The sequence below is a fragment of the Aegilops tauschii genome, chromosome 2 (assembly GCF_002575655.3).
Source record: "Aegilops tauschii subsp. strangulata cultivar AL8/78 chromosome 2, Aet v6.0, whole genome shotgun sequence".
Classification (NCBI taxonomy): Eukaryota; Viridiplantae; Streptophyta; class Magnoliopsida; order Poales; family Poaceae; genus Aegilops; species Aegilops tauschii.
In genome coordinates, this window is record NC_053036.3 from 37,554,437 (window position 1) to 37,577,196 (window position 22,760).

Sequence of the window (22,760 nt, forward strand, 5' to 3'; positions counted from 1 at the left end):
ACTTGTATTCGAGCCCTCGAGGCCCCTGGCTTGTATTATGATGCTTGTATGACTTATTTATGTTTTTAGAGTTGTGTTGTGAAATCTTCCCGTGAGTCCCTGATCTTGATCGTACACGTTTGCGTGCATGATTAGTGTATGATTGAATCGGGGCGTCACATACTTGCTATGGTCAATGATTTAGACGTAATCTTTGGAAAGGGTCCCGACGGACTAGCTGTTCCGAATGACGCTGAGGGACACGCACCCATGTGGAAGAAGAAATCTATATTTTGGGACCTACCCTACTGGAAAGACCTAGAGGTCCGCTCTTCAATCGACGTGATGCACGTGACGAGGAACCTTTGCGTGAACCTGCTAGGCTTTTTGGGCGTGTATGGGAAGACAAAAGATACACCTGAGGCACGGGAGGACCTGCAACGGTTGCACGAAAAAGATGGCATGCCTCCGAAACAGTATGAAGGTCCTGCCAGCTACGCTCTTACGAAAGAAGAGAAACAAATCTTCTTTGAATGCCTGCTCAGTATGAAGGTTCCGACTGGCTTCTCATCGAATATAAAGGGAATAATAAATATGCCAGAGAAAACGTTCCAGAACCTAAAGTCTCATGACTGCCACGTGATTATGACGCAACTGCTTCCGGTTGCATTGAGGGGGCTTCTACCGGAAAACGTCCGATTAGCCATTGTGAAGCTATGTGCATTCCTCAATGCAATCTCTCAGAAGGTCATCGATCCAGAAATCATACCAAGGCTAAGGAGTGATGTGGTGCAATGTCTTGTTAGTTTCGAGCTGGTGTTCCCACCATCCTTCTTCAATATCATGACGCACGTCCTAGTTCATCTAGTCGACGAGATTGTCATTCTGGGCCCGTATTTCTACACAATATGTTCCCCTTTGAGAGGTTCATGGGAGTCCTAAAGAAATATGTCCGTAACCGCACTAGGCCAGAAGGAAGCATCTCCATGGGCCATCAAACAGAGGATGTCATTGGGTTTTGTGTTGACTTCATTCCTGGCCTTAAGAAGATAGGTCTCCCTAAATCGCGGTATGAGGGGGGGCTGACTGGAAAAGGCATGCTAGGAGTGGACTCAATAATATGCAGGGACGGGCATTCTTGGTCTCAAGCACACTACACAGTTCTATAGAACTCTACCTTGGTGACCCCGTATGTCGATGAACACAAGAACAGTCTGCGCTCCAAACACCCGGAGCAGTGCGACGACTGGATTACATGTGAACACATGAGGACTTTCAGCAGTTGGTTGGAAACACGTCTCAGAGGTGACAACACTGTTTGTGATGAGCTGTACTCGTTGTCCAGGGGACCATCTTTGACTGTACTGACTTACAAAGGATACGAGATAAATGGGAATACATTTTACACGATTGCCCAAGATCAAAAGAGCACCAACCAAAACAGCGGTGTCCGCTTTGATGCAGCAACCGAGAGGGAAAAGGACACATATTATGGTTACATAGTGGACATATGGGAACTTGACTACGGATATGATTTTAAGGTCCCTTTGTTTAAGTGCAAATGGGTCAATCTGTCAGGAGGCGGGGTACAGGTAGACCCACGGTACGGAATGACAACAGTGGATCTGAAAAATCTTGGGTACACTGATGAACCGTTCGTCCTAGCCAATGATGTGGCACGGGTTATCTATGTGAAGGACATGTCTACCAAACCGAGAAAAAGAAAAGGTAAGGAAGCGAATACATCATACGATGAGCCAAAGCGCCACATAGTTCTTTCAGGAAAAAGGGACATCGTGGGAGTGGAGGGCAAGACAGACATGTCTGAAGATTATGAGAAGTTTCATGAAATTCCTCCCTTCAAAGTCAAGGCTGACCCAAGCATCCTGATAAACGATGAAGATTATCCATGGTTACGGCGCAATAAGCAAATGACACAAGCGAAGAAAAAGTGAAGACTTTCTCCCGCAACTATTATGATGATACCGTGCCAACTTTGTAACAGACGAGTATGATACCATTGTCCATTTTGTACACGAAATGCATCCAGTTTTTGCCGTAACCCTCTCAACTTTCTTGCACATGCTATGTGGATGAAATGATGATACCATGCCAACTTTCAACCTTTTGAGAGTTCATTTGAAATGCTTTTCAATTTCAGGGTATTATAGCTCAAAATAATCAATAAATGCATGAAAATTAACAAATGAAGTCAGAAAGGGTTGAAAATTGATGATGTGGCTTTGAATGGTGCATTTTGAACACACAATAAGTCAGGAGTTCAAATAAGTTTAAAAAAATGAAATCCCTTTGTAACAGACGAGTTTCCGTATGAAATCCTGATACTTCGAAAGAGATTGTCCGTTTTATACACGAAGTGCATCCAGTTTTTGCCATAACCCGCTCAACTTTCTTGCACATGCTATGTGAATGAAATGATGATACCATGCCAACTTTCAACCTTTTTAGAGTTCACTTGAAATGCTTTTCAATTTTAGGGTCTTATAGCTCAAAATAATCAGTAAATGCATGGAAAATGGTGCATGAAAAATAACAAATAAAAGTAAATAAGTAATTAGAAACAAAATAATATAAACTTTAATAAAATATATAAGTAGAAACAAAATAAAATAAACTTTAATAACATAAATAAAATTTATGAAACTAAAATTATCAAAGTATTTTTTGTTCAAAACATTATAAGCAACCTCTAGTATTATTGAAACTAAAATTATATAAAATTGATGCAACTAAAATTATCGAAGTACTTTCTGTTCAAAATCATTGAAAGCAAAAAGAATTTTCATAAAGAACTTCTTTTGTTAGAAACTTTAATAGCAAAAAGAATTATCATAATGTAAAATAAATAAGTAATTAGAAACAAAATAAAATAAAATAAATAAGTTTTTTGTTGTAAGTAGAAACAAAACAAAATAAATAAAGCAAAAAAGAAAACAAAAGAAAGGCAAAAAATAAAAAATATGCCACCTACTGGGCCACCACGGCCTGAATACGACTAGAAACCCATCGATGGGCCAGGATTCAGGCCCGCAGAAGGCCCAGTAGGCCCATCAGGCATAGCAATGACAATTAGGCCCGTAAGCCTGCAATGGATAGGAGCTCGAGAGGGGAGCGGCAGTGGGGCTTATAAACCACTGCGCGCCCCTCTCAACTAGCGAGGTGGGACTAAACTTTCGACGCGGGCGCAGCAGCACAAGGCCTTTGGTCCCGGTTGGTGGCACCAACCGATACTAAAGGGGTGCATTGGTACCGGTTCGTGCCACGAACCGGTACCAATGCACCCCTTTAGTATAGGTTGGTGCCACCAACCGGGACCAAAGGCCGCCGCTTCCCACCCTTTGGGCTGCTGAAAAGAGGCCTTTGGTCCCGGTTGGTGACACCAACCGGGACTAAAGGTGGCATTGGTACCGGTTTGTGCTACCAACCGGTACCAATGGGTTTGCTATATAAGCCAGCACTTGTGAAAATTTCGTCAGTTCTTCGATCCCTCCGACGACGCCGCCAGGCTGCCCGAGCTCGCCATGCCTCTGCCGCGCCCCCGACCACGCCATCGTCGCCCCTGCCCCCCGACCACGCCGCGCGCCCTCGCCGTGCCTCTGCCGCGCCCCCGACCCGCCCCGCCGTCGCCGTCGCCCGCGCCCGTCGTCGCCGTCGCCCGCGCCCTCGCCGTCGCCGCGCCCTCGCCCGACGTCGTCGCCGCGCGCCGTCCCTGCCATGACGCGCGCCGCCCCTGCCCCGCCGCGCGCCGCTCCTGCCCCGACGCCGTCTCCGCGCCACTGCTTGCCCCGACGCCGCCCGCCGCGCGCTCCTCCCTCTGTGAGCACCGCGCCTCTGCCGGCCCCGCCGCCGTGCTATTTTTTACATGTTTTTAAATTTACATATATGTATGTATGTATTTTTTAGATATATGTATTTTTTGATGTATGTTCATATATGTATGTATGTATTTTTTACATGTTTTTTGTATGTATGTATGTATTTTTTCAATTGTAATGATGTTTTAAAAATACATATATGCAAAAGTTGGACTTTTAGAAAAGTTTTATCTATATATGTTCTCTGATTTAGTACATTTTAGGTTAGTTTCATTTTTAGAAAAGTTTTATATATTTAGGAAGAAGGAATAGAAGGAAGCAAAAGGAAGAAGAAAAAGTTTTATATATGCAAAAGTTACATTTTTAGAAAAGTTTTATATATCTAGCTAGGAAAGGAAGAAGAAGAAGAAGAAAAAGAATGAGAGGAAAAAGGAAAATAAGAAGAAGAAGAAGAAAGGAGAAGAAGAGGAGAGGAAGAAGATGAGAAATAAATAGGAAGAAGAAAAAAGAAGAAAAAGAAGAGGAGAAGAAGAAAGGAATAGAGGAGAAGAAGAGAAAATAGAATTTCTCTTCTTCTCCTCTATTCCTTTCTTCTTCTCCTCTTTTTTCTTCTTCTTTTTTTCTTCAATCTTCTCCTCTATTAATATCTTCTTCTCCTCTTTTTATTTCTTCTTCGTCTTCTTTTTTTATCGGATATGTCGTTGTCGATATACCCCATGTCCCGATAACTTCAACACGAGGGGGGGGGGGTCGACCTACCCCCTCCCCAATAACATTATTTTCCCATGTATGTATGTCGTCGTTGTCGATATAACCCCCTCCCGGAAACTTTGACCGTGATAACTTATACCACGGGAGCACCCCCCGGCCCTCTCGCTCGACCAAAACTCTCGAGGACACCCAAACCCTAGAAAAAAACGATGTCGGTCTCCTACCCCCTCCCGCCGCGCCCCTACCCTTGAAGCGTTGCCAAGGCCACCCCAAACCCGGAATAAGCTAGGTCTACGTTTGCACTAATATATCCACCTGCTGTCATGTTTGTGTAATAATTGCCATGTTGTAATATTTGCAGAAACAATGGAGCACGGACGAGATGAGGAAGCAGAAGAGGTGTTGGGGGACATAATCTTAGCCGGAGGTGATGTCTTGTCATATCTTAACGACAATGATGGTCTGGAAGAACAGGGTGAAGAAGCAGGCTACGGTGATCGAAGAGTGGAGGAGGAAAGACATGATTATGATGGCTCCGGTGACCAAATGCTGGTGCAAGAAGGAGCCCATGGTGACGGCTGCGGTGACCGAACAGAGTCCGGCCAGGTAAATATATTAGTTAAGCCTGTGCTGACTAGCTAATTGATGCATTCATTGTTTTGGTATGTACACATATTAATTAACTCTCGTCTTTCTTCTTTTTTCTAGCCCTCTGGATCGAGCACAACTTCGGTAAAGAGACAAGGCCAGAAGAGAAAGTTGCGCTCGGATGAAAGGTTTGAGATCACAACAATCGCGTGCGACGGCCAACCGATTGAACCCATCCGGACAAAGGAAGCATTTGCTGCTCAGTGCGGGGTTCTTGTTAGGGACAAGATCCCGATCAGCATCCACCAATGGTATAAGCCTAAGAAGGAAGACCCTGAGGTGTCTTATGTCAATGATATGCAGAAAGATGATCTTTGGACTGAGCTGAAGGCAAATTTCACCCTACCGCCAGAGGAGGATCCGGAGAAGCCAGTTAAAGAGAAATTAATCAAGTCTCATGCTCTTAAGAAGATGGCAGACCTATTCAGGAGGTGGAAGAATGAGCTGAAAACGTTTGTCGACAAAGAAGAGACACCAGAATTCATCGGCAAATATGAGAAGATCAGAGATCACTTGCCCGCATTTGTGGCCCACAAGACATCGGAAAAGAGTAAGAAGTTGTCAGCGACAAATAAGAAAAATGCTGCGAAGAAGAAGCTTCACCATCCCACGGGGTCAGGTGGCTACCTCAAAGCCTGGCCTAAGTGGGCCAAGGCTGAGAATGATCTGCTTGATAAAGGGATCGAACCAGAGACAATGAACTGGCCAGATCGTTGCCGGACTTGGTTCTTCGGGGCTGGCGGAACCTTGGATCCTGTATCAGGGAAGTGCGTTTGGACGGACGAGCTTTTGAGAATAACAGTCAAGAGGCTTCAGCACTATATCAATGCAGCGCAGCAAGGGACATTCGTTCCAGACAGAGAGAACGACGAGCTCACAATGGCCCTCGGGAATCCTGAGCACCCTGGACGGACACGAGGCACGCCAGGCTCCGTTCCGTGGAAGGTTGGTTTTCCGGACGCAGGCGGTTACAAATGCCAGGAGAGGAGGAAAAAAGTGGAGCAGACCCAAATTCAGAAGCTGCACGAAAGGGTTCAAGCGCTAGAGGAACGAGACGTAGCTCGCAACAAGCGACCTGCCGAAACTACCCCGCCATCTCAGCGGAGAAGCAGCGTGGCTGCCACCGAGCTGCTTCAGCCGGAGCATGTGTTGACGGCTCCTGCTAGCTACCCCGTGGATGCTATCACGGAGTCTCAACATTGCCACCTTATGACGCAATGGCAGAACTTCAAAGTCAAGGCGGCTGTCGGCTCTGCTCGACCTCCTGAACCCGGCGCAACTTTTCACTGTCGTCCGATTCCAGAAGGATATGCTAGGGTGACGGTGGACGAAATAACGGAGGGATTTGAGGACCTCCAGCTTGACCACCCTACCGGTGAAGGGGAGACTCGGCTGAGTTCTGCTCTGAAGACTCCATGCCTATGGCGGAAGGAGCTCATCAACCTTCCGAACTGGACGCCTCCGCCTCCTCCTCCTCCTCCGGCGAGTAAGGGCACTCCGCCTCCTCCTCCGCCTCCTCCTCCGGCGAGTGATCAGGGCACTCAGCCTCCTTCTCCGACGCATGGCGGCACTCCGCCTCCTCCTCCGGCGAGTGATCAGGGCACTCAGCCTCCTTCTCCGGCGCGTGGCGGCACTCCGCCTCCTTCTTCGCCTGCGCCGGCGCGCCCGAGCAGCCAGCCTCCTCCTTCTCCGCCTCGTTAGCAAGGGCAGAAGAGACCCGCCGCCGCTCCGGCTGCTCCGGCGCGTCGTAGTCCTTCTCCTCTGCCTCGTAAGCAAGGAAAGAAGACAGCCGCAACCGCTCCGTCTGCTCTGCCGGCGTCTAGCAGTACAGCCAGAGGCGGGAGGCAATACAGATTCGGTCCTTCTCTGAAGACTCCAGAGAAGTTACCATACGAGAGGACCGAGGAGGAAACCACGAAGATCGTGCGAGCCGAAGTGACGAACTTCTTTGAAGGGGTCAAAGCAAAGAAACATCCACCTCCGGAGGAGAAGGTAGATCCGGTGAAAGCGAAGCGCTCTCTGGCTGCCCTGACAAAACCACCAAAGTCTCTGCCGAAAGGCAACTATGAGCGCATTATTGCAAAGACATTTGTCGAAGCGGAGCGGTCGGGAAGTACTGTCAGTGATGAAAGGGTAAAAGAACGACGAGCTGAGAAAAAAATTGCCCAGCTCGGCGAACAAGCAAACCAATCGTGCCCCCCGCTCAAGGTGTCTAGCGACATCGTCGCTAATGATCCGAGGATGGTGCCCAGTTATAGCAATCTTGGAGATTACCTGCCCGACGATGTACATTATGATTTCTTGGAGGTGGACGAACAAAAATACCATTACGGGAAGCCTCTCGTCAAAGATGAAAGATCTCTAACAACGATGATGCGAAGATTACATGATTGGTACATGAAAACCTGCAGAGAGTCTGGGGGCAGGAATACTTTGACGCTGAGAGTTAAAGAGGAGCATGACCTCGTTGGAATTGAACTGTTGAATGTTCCATTTGAGGAGTTCTTCCAGTTTTTGAATCAAAAGGCCCTTGATAAATCAACGGTCACTTGCTACTGTCTGTAAGTAGTACTACTTCTGTCATTATGTCTCTCTATATAGGTCAGCTCTTTCATTGCATGTATTTATAATTATCCTCACTATATTATGCAGATTGAAGATCGCCGAATTGAAGAAAAGACAAATCGGTGATATTGGGTTCATTAACACAAATCTCATAGATGCAACTGAGGTTAAATATCATGCCGAAAATACCGAGGCCAACTTGCTACGATCGTTGGTAATAAATGAAAACAAAGATATAATACTCTTTCCTTACAACTTCAAGTGAGTGTTACTGTCTTGTGCATATTCGGTTTCCCTTATTAGTCCAGGTTATAGTAATGTAATTGATGACTTATGCATGCGTGCGCAGCTTCCACTATATTCTCCTAGAGATTAAGCTTGAGCAGGGAGTAGTAACCGTCTTAGACTCGAGACGAAAAGATCCCCAGGACTATGCGGACATGACTCAAATGCTCGAGAAGTAAGTTAAATCGATCATTATCCACCATATCAGCAACTTTGTTCATTTCCTGATATCAAGTAATTGTTTTCTTTGTCTGGCAGGGTTTGGAGAAAATTCACCAAAAAAGCTCCAGGACTGCCGAAGAAGCTGCAATTTAGACACCCGAAAGTAAGTACTATAGTAGCATCTTCCGCGCATCTCCTAGTGATTCAAGCGCTAGTTTCATCAATACCATTTAGCATGCTTGCTTATCAATTTGATTGACCTCTATTTCTTGTAAAGTGATTGTGGCAGGAACAAGGGAATGCTTTCTGTGTATACTACGTTTGCGAGTCCATCTGCCACAAGACCTGTGAGCGGGGCTACTCTGACGAACAATATGAAGTGCGTAAGCAATAAATTCACAATTTTATTTTATTACCATCATTTGTGTTGAGTTTCATTTATTCATATATATATATATATGTGTGTGTGTGTGTGTATTGACCCCCTTCTTCAAAGTAGATCTTTCGGATGCGGGATGAACTCCTACCACCAGATCGTATGCGAGCAATTCAAGAGGAATTGGCGGCATTTTTCCTTGACCACGTGATCGCTGAAAACGGAGAATACTATGTGGACCCTGTGTTCATATATAATTAGGAGATTATATTTTAAGAGATAATTATTGTATATATGTAGCCGGTAGTGTCGGATAGATATACGAGAACTTGTTGTTCGACCAATCTCTCGGAGAAGGAGAGGTGGTCGATATCACTTCTCTCTGTATGCATATGTTCATGATGATCTTCTGTTTCCTTCATTTGCTTACTAGCTAGCGTGTCTAGTCCTCTCTATACGTATATAGTACGTAGCGTCGACCAAGCACGGAGATAAGAGAGGACACTTCTCTCTATTAATTAGCTAGCTAACACAATATATGAAACACCTAAATTAACCCCCCAAAACCCCCAACCCCCCCCTTTCAAAAAAAACAAAAACCCTAGCCCCTGAAATGCTGACGCGTGGATGCCTATTGGTCCCGGTTAGTGCCACCAACCGGGACCAAAGGCCCTCCGGCCTGGGCTCGCCGCACCGGCCACGTGGAGGCCCATCTGTCCTGGTTCGTGTAAGAACCGGGACTAAAGGGCTAGGGCATTAGTAACGACCCTTTAGTCCCGGTTCAACAACCGGGACAAAAGGCCCTTACCAACCAGGACAGATGACCCTTTTTCTACTAGTGCGATCCAGCCACGAATTCGGACCAATGAGATGCCTATATATACCACCTCGCCCACGAGCAGAGCACTCCACTGCTCTGTTTTTCTGGCCGGCCGTTGGTGAGCTTTGTGGTGCTCTAGCTCACCTCCTATGCACATGAGGTGTTCGATGAAATGCCTGAGCCATACTTAAGCTTTCTCCTCTCGAAGCTCCTTGTCCAAGCTCCATTTTCCTCGAGATTTGCCTAGGTTTGGCGGTCCATTCTGTCCCGTCCCCGTCCTCACCACCGTCGATCGCCCGCGCCGATCTCGTCGCCGGCACCACCGTGGTGAGCCTCTTGATCTTATCTTCTTTCTAAAAGAAAAAAGTTCTTACTTGTATGATTTAGATAGATACTTGTGTAATTTTCTTACTTTTATTATTGTTGCGATGGTTTTGGTATCTGCCTCCGTCGGCCCTCGTTCTGTCAATGATTCAGACATGGTATATATTATCTTTTATAACTATTTGGTTCATTTATTGTTTATGACAATTATGCCGACCAACGTGACATAGATTTTTTTATCTAGGAGGTATGTGAACCGGAAATTCCAACCGACCCTATTGTCGAGAGGTTAAATTTAGTTGAATAAGGAAACAATTACTTGAAGGAAAAAAAGAAAAAAATTGAGGAGGAGAAGATGATATTGGATTTGCATGATGCGGATGTCGTCGATGATCACAAGATCAAGATGGATGCAATGCGCTTGAAGATTAGAAAGATTAGAAAATATGACATTCATACCGAGGCATGGTATCATTACGCCGTTGGATCAATTGTTACCTTAGTTGCGATTATGATCGCATTTGTTATTGCATTGAAAATAAGAACTATGTATGTACTTTGATTTTAATGTGATGATGAACTTCTATTAATTTGGTCACTTATCTATTCATGATGTTCTGTAATGGTTTTTGACACACTTAATTATATATAATGCACGCAGATGAACCGGCAATGGATGCACGGTAATAGACGCACCTCCGAGTACATTGAGGGCGTGCATAATTTTCTCGCAGTGGCTGAGGCAAACAAGCAGAATGGTTTTATGTGTTCTCCATGCCCTAGCTGTGGGAATACGAGGTCTTACTCTGACTCAAAAACCCTTCACACCCACCTGCTTCATAAGGGTTTCATGCCACACTAGAATGTTTGGACCAAGCACGGAGAAAGAGGGGTTATGATGGAAGACGTCGAAGAAGAAGAGGATGATGACAACTATCTGCCCCCTGAATACGTTGATGCTGCAACAGAGGAAGCTGAAGATCAAGAGGAACCAGACGATGTGCTCGATGATGATCTTCGCCGGGTCATTGTTGATGCAAAGAGACAGTGCGAAAGTGAAAGGGAGAAGCTGAAGTTCGATCGCATGTTAGAGGATCACAAAAAAGGGTTGTACCCCAATTGCAAAGATGGCAACACAAAGCTTGGTACCGTACTGGAATTGCTGCAGTGGAAGGCAGAGAATGTTGTACCTGACAAAGGATTTGAGAAGCTACTGAAAATATTGAAGAAGAAGCTTCCAAAGGATAACGAATTGCCCGAAAGTACGTATGCAACAAAGAAGGTTGTATGTCCTCTAGGATTGTAGGTGTAGAAGATACATGCATGCCCTAATGACTGCATCCTCTACCGCGGTGCGTACGACGATTTGAACGCATGCCCGGTATGCGGTGCATTGCGGTATAAGATCAGACGAGATGACCCTGGTGATGTTGACGGCGAGCGTCCGAGGAAGAGGGTTCCTGCCAAGGTGATGTGGTATGCTCCTATAATACCAAGGATGAAACGTCTGTTCAGAAACAAAGAGCATGCCAAGTTGATCCGATGGCACAGAGAGGACCGTAAGAAAGACGGGAAATTAAGAGCACCCGCTGATGGGTCACAGTGGAGAAAAATCGAGAGAATGTACCAGGAGGAGTTTGCAGGTGACGCAAGGAACATATGGTTTGGTTAAAGAGCGGATGGCATTAATCCTTTTGGGGAGCAGAGCAGTAATCACAGCACCTAGCCCGTGACTCTATGTATCTATAACCTTCCTCCTTGGCTGTGCATGAAGCGGAAGTTCATTATGATGCCAGTTCTCATCCAAGGCCCTAAGCATCCCGGCAACGCCATTGATGTGTACCTAAGGCCATTAGTTGAAGAAATTTTATAGCTATGGAATGGAAACGGTGTACGTGTGTGGGATGAGCACAAACAACAGGAATTTGACCTGCATGCGTTGCTGTTTGTAACCATCAATGATTGGCCTGCTCTCAGTAACCTTTCAGGGCAGACAAACAAGGGATACCACGCATGCACGCACTATTTAGATGACATCGAAAGTATATACCTGGACAAATGCAGGAAGAATGTGTACCTGGGGCATCCTCGATTTCTTCCGACAAACCATCAATGTCGAAAGAAAGGCAAGCATTTCAAAGGCGAGGCAGATCACCGGAAGAAGCCCGCCATCCGTACCGGTGATCACGTACTTGCTATGGTCAATGATTTACACGTAATCTTTGGAAAGGGTCCCGGCGGACTATCTGTTCCGATTGACGCTGAGGGACGCGCACCCATGTGGAAGAAGAAATCTATATTTTGGGACCTACCCTACTAGAAAGACCTAGAGGTCCGCTCTTCAATCGACGTGATGCACGTGACGGAGAATCTTTGCGTGAACCTGCTAGGCTTCTTGGGCGTGTATGGGAAGACAAAAGATACACCGGAGGCACGTGAGGACCAGCACCGTGTGCATGAAAAAGACGGGTCCAAAGCAGTATGAAGGTCCTGCCATCTACGCTCTTACCATAGAAGAGAAGGAAATCTTCTTTGAATGCCTGCTCAGTATGAAGGTCTCGTCTGGCTTCTCGTCGAATATAAGGGGAATAATAAATATGCCAGAGTAAAAGTTTCAGAACCTAAAGTTTCATGACTGCCACGTGATTATGACGCAACTGCTTCCGGTTGCATTGAGGGGGCTTCTACCGGAAAACGATCGATTAGCCATTGTGAAGCTATGTTCATTCCTTAATGCAATCTCTCAGAAGGTGATCGATCCAGAAATCCTACCAAGGTTAAGGACTGATGTGGCGCAATGTCTTGTCAGTTTCGAGCTGGTGTTCCCACCATCCTTCTTCAATATCATGACGCACGTCTGATACGTCTCCGTCGTATCTATAATTTTTGATTGTTCCATGCCAATACTCTACAACTTTCATATACTTTTGGCAACTTTTTATACTATTTTTGGGACTAACATATTGATCCAGTGCCCAGTGCCAGTTCCTGTTTGTTGCATGTTTTTTGTTTCGCAGAAAATCCATATCAAACGGAGTCCAAGCGGGATAAAAACCGACTGAGATTTTTTTGGAATATTTGTGATTTTTGGGAAGAAGAATCAACGCGATACGATGCCCGAGGGGGCCACGAGGCAGGGGGCGCGCCCCAGGGGATCAGGCGCGCCCTGGACCCTCGTGGCCACACCGTAAGGCGGTTGGAGCCCTTCTTTCACTGCAAGATAGCTAATTTCTGGATAGAGATCGTGTCCAAAATTCAGCCCAATCGGAGTTACGGATCTCCGGTTATAGAAGAAACGGTGAAAGGCCAGATCTGAGAACGCAGAAACAGAGAGAGACAGATCCAATCTCGGAGGGGCTCTCGCCCCTCCCATGCCATGGAGACCAAGGACCAGAGGGTAAACCCTTCTCCTATCTAGGGAGGAGGTCAAGGAAGAAGAAGAAGGAGGGGGGCTCTCTCCCCCTCGCTTCCGGTGGCGCCGGAGTGCCACCGGGGGCCATCATCATCACCGCAATCTTCACCAACAACTTCACCGCCATCATCACCAACTCTCCCCCCTCTATGCAGTGGTGTAACCCCTCTTTTACCCTCTGTAATGTCTACTTAAACATGGTGCTCAACGCTATATATTATTTCCCAATGATGTATGGCTATCCTATGATGTTTGAGTAGATCTGTTTTGTCCTATGGGTTAATTGATGATCGTGATTGGTTTGAGTTGCATGTTTAATTATTGGTGCTGTCCTCTGGTGTTCTCCGTCTCGCGCAAGCGTGAGGGATTCCCACTGTAGGGGTTTGCAATATGTTCATGATTTGCTTATGGTGGGTGGCGTGAGTGACAGAAGCATAAACCCGAGTAAGTAGGTTGTTTGCGTATGTGATTAAAGAGGACTTGATACTTTAATGCTATGGTTGGGTTTTACCTTAATGATCTTTAGTAGTTGCGGATGCTTGCTAGAGTTCCAATCATAAGTGCATATGATCCAAGTAGAGAAAGTATGTTAGCTTATGCCTCTCCCTCAAATAAAATTGCAATAGTGATTACCGGTCTAGTTATTGATTGCCTAGGGACAAATAACTTTCTCGTGACAAAAAGCTCTTTACTAAAACTAATTTAGTTGTGTCTTTATCTAAACATCCCCTACTTTTTATTTACGCGCTCTTTATTATCTTGCAAACCTATCCAAAAACACCTACAAAGTACTTCTAGTTTCATACTTGTTCTAGGTAAAGCGAACGTTAAGCGTGCGTAGAGTTGTATCGGTGGTCGATAGAACTTGAGGGAATATTTGTTCTACCTTTAGCTCCTCGTTGGGTTCGACACTCTTACTTATCGAAAGAGGCTACAATTGATCCCCTATACTTGTGGGTTATCAAGACCTTTTTCTGGCGCCGTTGCCGGGGAGTTATAGCGTGGGGTGAATATTCTCGTGTGTGCTTGTTTGCTTTATCACTAAGTAATTTTTATTTGCTGTTCTAAGTTGTTCTCTATCTTTAGTTATGGATATGGAACACGAAATACCAAAAAAGTTAGGTTTAATCGCTACTCATGGAGACGGGGAACCTCCTAAAACCGTCGATGCTCGTTATGTGATAGATATTATGTACTACTTTGATAATCCCGAGAAAACCCCATTCAACTTTGTAATGGGAGACATGTTGGATCAACGTGAATACTTTAGGGATTATCGCTTGACTCAAAAAGGGAAACTATTATGGGATCAAATTTATATGTTGAAGTGCTATGCTCGGCAAGTATGCTTGTGATATGATTATACTTGTTGCTCTAGGATGAAGGCTCCACACCTTCCCTTTTCATGCACATTTAATGATAATGAAACCTTGGCTTCTTATGCTAGAGGTATATATCATTACTATGATGTGGAACAAATAGAAGAATTTCTTGCTTTTATGGGTGCTTATGAAATTGAATCTATGTTCAAGGAGTTTGAAAATCTTTATGATGCTGTTTATAGACCTGAAAATTTAGCTATCCTTAAATATTGCTATGGGAATTATGAATTCAACTCCAATATTGATGAATTTATTGAGAAAGTCTCCGCTATCCAGGAAGAGACTGATATTTTGCAGGAGCCTATGGAAGAAGAGATTGATGAAACTGTGAGCTCATTGGATGAAAAAGATGAGGAGGAGAGCGAAGAACAAAAGGAGGAAGAGCGGATTGATCACCCGTGCCCACCTTCTAATGAGAGTAACTCTTCAACTCATGCATTGTTTAATTTCCCTTCGTGCTTACCGAAGGCTGATTGCTATGATGACTGTTATAATCCCGTTGATTCTCTTGAAATATCCATTTTTGATGATGCTTGCTATGCTTGTGGCCAAGATGCCAATATGAATTATGCTTATGGAGATGAACTTGCTATAGTTCCTGATGTTAAACATGAAATTGTTGCTATTGCACCCACACATGATAGTCCTATTATCTTTTTGAATTCTCCCGACTACACTATATCGGAGAAGTTTGCCTTTATTAAGGATTATGTTGATGGGTTGCCTTTTACTATTACACATGATGATTTTGATAGATATAATATGCATGTGCTTGCTGCTCCTACTTGCAATTATTATGAGAGAGGAACTACATCTCCGCCTCTCCATGTTTCCAACACGATAAAATTGCAAGAAACTTTTTATGCTATGCATTGGCCTTTACTTTGTGTGCATGAATTGTTCTTATATGACATGCCGATGCATAGGAAGAGAGTTAGACTTCGTTGTTGCAGGATATATGTTACTTTGTGCTCACTACTAAATCACAAATCATTGCTAATTAAAATTGGCTTTGATATACGTTGGGATCCGGGTGGATCCATTACTTGAGCACTATATGCCTAGCTTAATGGCTTTAAAGAAAGCGCTGCCAGGGAGACAACCCGGAAGTTTTAGAGAGTCATTTATTTCTGTTGAGTGCTTTCATATAGTTTAAAAACAAAGAAATAAAGAGGGGAACCTAAAACTTTTCAAAAAGGAAAGTGAAAGTGAGAAAGACAAGCATTGTTGAAGTGGGAGAGCTCCTTGAACTTTGTTCATGCTCACGGAAACTTTGTAAATCTTAATTACAGAAAAATTTCAATAAAAATAATTATCCCCTTGTACAATTCCATTGTACTATAAAAATTATGTGCCAATATTTGCCTTTAGGATGTTTACAATGCTTGTTGGTTTGTACGGTGCAGGACAGAAACTTTGGCTGTAATGCGCGATTTTTAATTTTTTACTGGAACATCAAACGGTTCTGAAACTTTTTGCACTGTCTTTGTATACAAATTTTTTATTTGTCCTAATTTTGGCAGAATTGTTTGAGTACCATAGGTATGGTGAATGTTCAGATTATTACATACTGTTCTGTTTTAGACAGATTCTGTTTTTGATGCATAGTTTGTTTGTTTTGATGAAACTATCGATTTATATCAGTGGATTAAGCCATGCAAAAGTTATCTTACAGTAGCTACAATGAAAAAAATAAAATATGAATTGGTTTGCAACAGTACTTAGAGTAGTGATTTGCTTTATTATACTAACGGATCTTACCGAATTTTCTGTTGAGTTTTGTGTGGATGAAGTGTTCGAAGATCGAGGAGGTCTCGATATGAGGAGAAGGAGGAGAGGCAAGAGCTCAATATTGGGGATGCCCAAGGCACCCCAAGAAAATATTCAAGGAGACTCAAGCGTCTAAGCTTGGGGATGCCCCGGAAGGCATCCCATCTTTCTTCAACGGGTATCGGTATGTTTTCGGATTCGTTTCGTTCATGCGATATGTGCAAATCTTGGAGCGTCTTTTGAAATTAGTTTTCACTTTTCTTTTGTGCACCGTGCTGGTATGAGATAGTCCTTGGTTGATTTATAGAATGCTCATTGCACTTCACTTAAATCTTTTGAGTATGGCTTTATAGAATGCTTCATGTGCTTCACTTATATCATTTGAAGTTTGGATTGCCTGTTTCTCTTCACATAGAAAACCGCCATTTGTAGAATGCTCTTTTGCTTCACCTATATTTGTTAGAGCATGGGCATATCTTTTGTAGAAAGAATTAAACTCTCTTGCTTCACTTATATCTATTTAGAGAGATGACAGGAATTGGTCATTCACATGGTTAGTCATAAAATCCTACATAAAACTTGTAGATCACTGAATATGATATGTTTGATTACTTGCAATAGTTTTGCGATATAAAGGTGGTGATATTAGAGTCGTGCTAGTTGAGTAATTGTGAAATTGAGAAATACTTCTGTTGAGGTTTCCAAGTCTCGTAGCATGCACGTATGGTGAACCGTTATGTAACGAAGTTGGAGCATGAGGTATTTATTGATTGTCTTCCTTATGAGTGGCGGTCGGGGACGAGCGATTGTCTTTTCCTACCAATCTATCCCCCTAGGGGCATGTGTAGTAGTACTTTTCTTCGAGGGCTGATAAACTTTTGCAATAAGTATATGAGTTCTTTATGACTAATGTGAGTCCATGGATTATACGCACTCTCACCCTTCCATCATTGATAGCCTCTTCGGTACAGTGCATTGCCCTTTCTCACCTCGAGAGTTGGTGCAAACTTCGCCGGTGCATCCAAACCCCGTGATACGATACACTCTATCACACATAAGCCTCCTTATATCTTCCTAAAAACAGCCACCATACCTACCTATCATGGCATTTCCATAGCCATTCCGAGATATATTGCCATGCAACTTCCATCATCATCATATACATGACTTAAGAATTTATTGTCATATTGCTTTGCATGATCGTAAGATAGCTAGCATGATGTTTTCATGGCTTGTCTGTTTTTTGATGTCATTGCTACGTCATTGCACATCCCGGTACACCGCCGGAGGCATTCATACAGAGTCATATCTTTGTTCTAGTATCGAGTTGTAATATTGAGTTGTAAGTAAATAAAAGTGTGATGATCATCATTATTAGAGCATTGTCCCAGTGAGGAAAGCATGATGGAGACTATGATTCCCCCACAAGTCGGGATGAGACTCCGGATGAAAAAAAAGAAAAAAAGAGAAAGGCCAAAAAAAGAGAAGGCCCCCAAAAAATACAAAAAAACAAAAAAATGAGAGAAAAAGAGAGAAGGGACAATGCTACTATCCTTTTACCACACTTGTGCTTCAGAGTAGCACCATGCTCTTCATATAGAGAGTCTCTTGAGTTATCACTTTCATATACTAGTGGGCATTTTCATTATAGAACTTGGCTTGTATATTCCAACGATGGGCTTCCTCAAATGCCCTAGGTCTTCATGAGCAAGCAAGTTGGATGCACACCCACTTAGTTTCAGTTTGAGCTTTCATATACTTATAGCTCTAGTGCATCCGTTGCATGGCAATCCCTATTCCTCACATTGACATCAATTGATGGGCATCTCCATAGCCTGTTGATTAGCCGCGTCGATGTGAGACTTTCTCCTTTTTTGTCTTCTCACACAAACCTCCATCATCATATTCTATTCCACCCATAGTGCTATGTCCATGGCTTGCGCTCATGTATTGCGCGAGGGTTGAAAAGGCTGAAGCGCGTTAAAAAGTGTGAACCAATTGCTCGGCTTGTCATCGGGGTTGTGCATGATTTGAATGCTTTGTGTGGTGAAGATGGAGCATAGCCAGACTATATGATTTTGTTGGGATGAGCTTTCTTTGGCTATGTTATTTTGAAAAGACATGATTGCTTTATTGGTATGCTTGAAGTATTATTGTCTTAATGTCAAATGATAGACTATTGCTTTGAATCACTCGTGTCTTAATATTCATGCCATGATTAGATTATGTGATCAAGATTATGCTAGGTAGCATTCCACATAAAAAATTATCTTTTTTATCATCTACCTACTCGAGGACGAGCAGGAATTAAGCTAGTGGATGCTGATACGTCTCCGTCGTATCTATAATTTTTTATTGTTCCATGCCAATATTCTACAACTTTCATATACTTTTGGCAACTTTTTATACTATTTTTGGGACTAACATATTGATCCAGTGCCCAGTGCCAGTTTCTGTTTGTTGCATGTCTTTTGTTTCGCAGAAAATCCATGTCAAACGGAGTCCAAATGGGATAAGAACTCACAAAGATTTTTTTGGAATATTTGTGATTTTTGGGAAGAAGAATCAACGCGATACGATGCCCGAGGGGGCCACAAGGCAGGGGGCGCACCCCAGGGGGTCAGGCGCGCCCTGGACCCTCATGGCCACCCCGTAAGGCGGTTGGAGCCCTTCTTTCGCCGCAAGAAAGCTAATTTCCAGATAGAGATCGTGCCCAAAATTCAGCCCAATTGGAGTTATGGATCTGCGGTTATAAACGAAACGGTGAAGGGCCAGATCTGAGAACGCAGAAACAGAGAGAGACAGAGAGACAGATCCAATCTCGGAGGGGCTCTCGCCCCTCCCATGCCATGGAGACCAAGGACCAAAGGGGAAACCCTTCTCCCATCTAGGGAGGAGGTCAAGGAAGAAGAAGAAGGATGGGGGCTCTCTCCCCCACGCTTCCGGTGGCGCCGGAGTGCCACCGGGGGCCATCATCATCACCGCAATCTTCACCAACAACTTCACCGCCATCATCACCAACTCTTCCCCCTCTATGCAGCGGTGTAACCCCTCTTTTACCCGCTGTAATCTCTACTTAAACATGGTGCTCAACGCTATATATTATTTCCCAATGATGTATGGCTATCCTATGATGTTTGAGTAGATCTGTTTTGTCCTATGGGTTAATCGATGATCGTGATTGGTTTGAGTTGCATGTTTTATTATTGGTGCTGTCCTCTGGTGCTCTCTGTGTCGCGCAAGCATGAGGGATTTCCGCTGTAGGGTTTGCAATATGTTCATGATTTGCTTATGGTGGGTGGCATGAGTGACAGAAGCATATACCCGAGTAAGTAGGTTGTTTGCGTATGGGATTAAAGAGGACTTGATACTTTAATGCTATGGTTGGGTTTTACCTTAATGATCTTTAGTAGTTGCGGATGCTTGCTAGAGTTCCAATCATAAGTGCATATGATCCAAGTAGAGAAAGTATGTTAGCTTATGCCTCTCCCTCAAATAAAATTGCAATAGTGATTACCGGTCTAGTTATCGATTGCCTAGGGACAAATAACTTTCTCGTGACAAAAAGCTCTTTACTAAAACTAATTTAGTTGTGTCTTTATCTAAACAGCCCCTACTTTTTATTTACGCGCTATTTATTATCTTGCAAACCTATCCAAAAACACCAACAAAGTACTTCTAGTTTCATACTTGTTCTAGGTAAAGCGAACGTTAAGCGTGCGTAGAGTTGTATCGGTGGTCGATAGAACTTGAGGGAATATTTGTTCTACCTTTAGCTCCTCGTTGGGTTCGACACTCTTACTTATCGAAAGAGGCTACAATTGATCCCCTATACTTGTGGGTTATCAACGTCCTAGTTCGTCTAGTCGACGAGGTTGTCGTTCTGGCCTCTGTATTTCTACACAATATGTTCCCCTTTGAGAGGTTCATGGGAGTTCTAAATAAATATGTCTGTAACCGCGCTAGGCCAGAAGGAAGCATCTCTATGGGCCATCAGACAGAGGATGTCATTGGGTTTTGTGTTGACTTCATTCCTGACCTTAAGAAGATTGGTCTCCCTCAATTGTGGTATGAGGGGAGACTGACTGGAAAAGGCACGCTAGGAGGGGACTCAATAATATGTAGGGACGAGCATTCTTGGTCTCAAGCACACTACACAGTTCTACAGAATTCTACCTTAGTGACCCTGTATGTCGATGAACACAAGAACATTCTGCGCTCCAAACACCCAGAGCAGTGTGACGACTAGATTACATGTGAACACATTAGGAATTTTGGTAGTTGGTTGCAAACACGACTCAGGGGTGACAACACTGTTTCTGATGAGCTGTACTCGTTGTCCAGGGGACCATCTTCGATTGTATTGACTTACAAAGGGTACGAGATAAATGGGAATACATTTTACACAATCGCCCAAGATCAAAAGAGCACCAACCAAAACAGCGGTGTCAGCTTTGATGCAGCAACCTAGAGGGGAAAGGACACATATTATGGTTACATAGTGGACATATGGGAACTTGACTACGACATGATTTTAAGGTCCCTTTATTTCAGTGCATATGGGTCAATCTGTTAGGAGGCGGGGTACAGGTAGACCCACAGTACGGAATGACAACAGTGGATCTGAACCATCTTGGGTACACAGACGAACCATTCATCCTAGCCAATGATGTGGCGCAGGTTTTCTATGTGAAGGACATGTCTACCAGACCGAGAAAAAGAAAATATAAGGAAGCAAATACATCATACGATGAGCCAAAGCGCCACATAGTTCTTTAAGGAAAAAGAGACATCATGGGATTGGAGGGGAAGACAGACATGTCTGAAGATTATGAAAAGTTTCATGAAATTCCTCCCTTCAAAGTCAAGGCTAACCCAAGCACCCTGTTAAACGATGAAGATTATCCATGGTTACGGCGCAATAAGCAAAGGACACAAGCGAAGAAAAAGTGAAGACTTTCTCTCCACAACTATTACGATGATGCCTTTGATCTAGAATATCACTGCAGTTACATGTGAAGAAATGAAATGCCTTTTGAAACAGACGAGTTTCCGTATGAAACCCTGATACTTCAAAAGAGATTGTCCGTTTTGTACACGAAGTGCATCCAGTTTTTGCCGTAACCCTCTCAACTTTTTGGCACATGTTATGTGGGTGAAATGATGATACCATGCAAACTTTCAACCTTTTTAGAGTTCATTTGTAGTGCTTTTCCATTTCAAGGTCATTTAGCTCAAAAAACAGTAAATGCATGAAAAATACCAAATGAAGACATAAAGGGTTGAAAATTGATGATGTGGCTTTTAATGGTGCATTTTGAACACACAAAAAGTTTAGAGTTCAAATAAGTTCAAAAAATTAAATCCCTTTGTAACTGATGAGTTTTCGTCCGAAACCCTGATACTTCGAAAGAGATTGTCCATTTTGTACAGGAAGTGCATCCAGTTTTTGCCGTAACCCTCTCAACTTTTTAGCACATGCTATGTGGCCGAAATGATGATACCATGCCAACTTTCAACCTTTTCAGAGTTCATTTGTAGTGCTTTTCAATTTTAGGGCCATTTAGCTCAAAGAATGAACTAATAGCAAAAAGAATGAACTAAAAAATATTTAAAATATCCTGTTATGATCAACTAAAACAAAACCATAATATTCTTCAATAGCAAAAAGAATCAACTAAAAAGCTTTTACAAAACTCTAATAGCAAAGGCATCAACTTAAAAGCTTTTATAAACCTCTAGTATTTTTGAAACTAAAATTATATAAAATTTATGCAACTAAAATTATCAAAGTATTTTCTGTTCAAAACATTAATGGCAAAAAGGATTTTCATAAATAATTTTTTTAGAAACTTTAATAGCAAACTAAAATAACAAAATATGTTTTTGATTAAAACATACATTTAAAATAACCTAAAATTTACCAAATTAAATATAATGATAAAACACAATAATATTAAATATCAGGAAAAAGAATCACTCAAAAATCTATTTTATAGTAAAGTTATTCACAAACTAGTGATTCGCACAAATTTAAAAGAAGTCAAATTTAAACTATTCAAATTTGAAAATTAATGGCAATAACAGAAGACTATAATTTTTGTGACCTAACAGCAAAAAGAATCACTGAAAAACTGTAAGTATTTAGTTTTAAGTAGAAACAATAAAATAAAGCAAAAAAGAAAACAAAAAACAGAAGAAAAAAATGCCACCTACTGGGCCACCCCGGCCTAAATACGACTAGAAACCCAGCTAGTTGGGCCAGGATTCAGGCCCGCAGAAGGACTTGCAGGCCCACAGGCATAACAGTGTGAGATTAGGCCCGTAGGCCAGCAGTTCAGAGGAGTTCGAGAGAGAAGGCGGGGCAGAGCTTATAAACTACACTCGACGCGTCTCAGCTAGCGAGGTGGGACTAAACATCCCACCGCACCGCGGCTGTGCCAGGCGCAGGCCATTGGTCCCGGTTGGTGCCATGGACCGGGACCAATGC

At 43.4% G+C, this 22,760-nt stretch overlaps 1 long non-coding RNA gene across 1 annotated transcript; it reads left to right on the forward strand.

The window, feature by feature from the left end:
- The first annotated feature begins 7,843 nt into the window (after positions 1-7,843).
- On the forward strand, positions 7,844-8,349 carry LOC141041940 (uncharacterized). The gene is made up of 3 exons (XR_012203709.1): positions 7,844-8,000; positions 8,089-8,199; positions 8,283-8,349. It is a non-coding gene; the product is annotated as an uncharacterized lncRNA (long non-coding RNA).
- Positions 8,350-22,760: the final 14,411 nt, after the last annotated feature.